This window comes from Geospiza fortis, unplaced genomic scaffold (assembly GCF_000277835.1).
Source record: "Geospiza fortis unplaced genomic scaffold, GeoFor_1.0 C12914883, whole genome shotgun sequence".
NCBI lineage: Eukaryota > Metazoa > Chordata > Aves > Passeriformes > Thraupidae > Geospiza > Geospiza fortis.
In genome coordinates this window covers 1-309 of record NW_005074717.1, presented here as the reverse complement: position 1 = coordinate 309, position 309 = coordinate 1, and the positions used below count along the sequence as shown (strand labels likewise).

The following is a 309-nucleotide window of genomic DNA, read 5'->3' as shown; positions in this document are numbered from 1 at the left end:
GGAGGAGGAGACGCGGCGGTACTGGCCGACCAAAAGCTACCTGAGCTACCTGCCCGCGCACGACTACAGTGCCTTCGAGACCGAGACCATGCGGAACGAATTCGAGCGCCTGGCGGCCCGGCAGCCCCTGGAGCTGCTCAGTATGAAGAGGTACGAGCTGCCCGCCCCCTCCTCCGGGCAGAAGAGCGACATCACGGCGTGGCAGGAGTGTGTGAACAATTCCATGGCACAGCTGGAGCACCAGGCCGTGCGCATCGAGAACCTGGAGCTCATGTCCCAGCACGGCTGCAACGCCTGGAAGGTGTACAA

General features: G+C 63.8%; 1 pseudogene; it reads left to right on the top strand.

Moving 5' to 3' along the window:
- The first annotated feature begins 4 nt into the window (after positions 1-4).
- LOC102040529 lies at positions 5-301 on the top strand (annotated as a pseudogene).
- Positions 302-309: the final 8 nt, after the last annotated feature.